Here is a 321-nt window from a genome sequence, read left to right on the forward strand (position 1 = left end):
ATACTCGTAAGTTTTCTTTAAGTGAACTTTACATCATACTTTAAGTATACTACTATGTCCCTATTTAGGAATTAATTTGTATATATTTTGTTATATAAATATCTGAACATACAAAACACCAAAAGAAAGAACAGGGTATCTGCTTGTAAACAAAAACATCTTATTCTAGCTTCATGCATTCTTTTTTTAGACACTTGAATGTGGGTAAGTTTCATAAATAATAATAAAAAAAGAAATAAACAACATTTTGAACAAAAAGCTGAAAAAAAGACTATGAATTGGATTCAGAATGATAATCAAAACGTAGATAGAGTCGATCAA

Source organism: Sinocyclocheilus anshuiensis, unplaced genomic scaffold, assembly GCF_001515605.1.
Source record: "Sinocyclocheilus anshuiensis isolate Anshui unplaced genomic scaffold, SAMN03320099.WGS_v1.1 scaffold984, whole genome shotgun sequence".
Taxonomy (NCBI): domain Eukaryota; kingdom Metazoa; phylum Chordata; class Actinopteri; order Cypriniformes; family Cyprinidae; genus Sinocyclocheilus; species Sinocyclocheilus anshuiensis.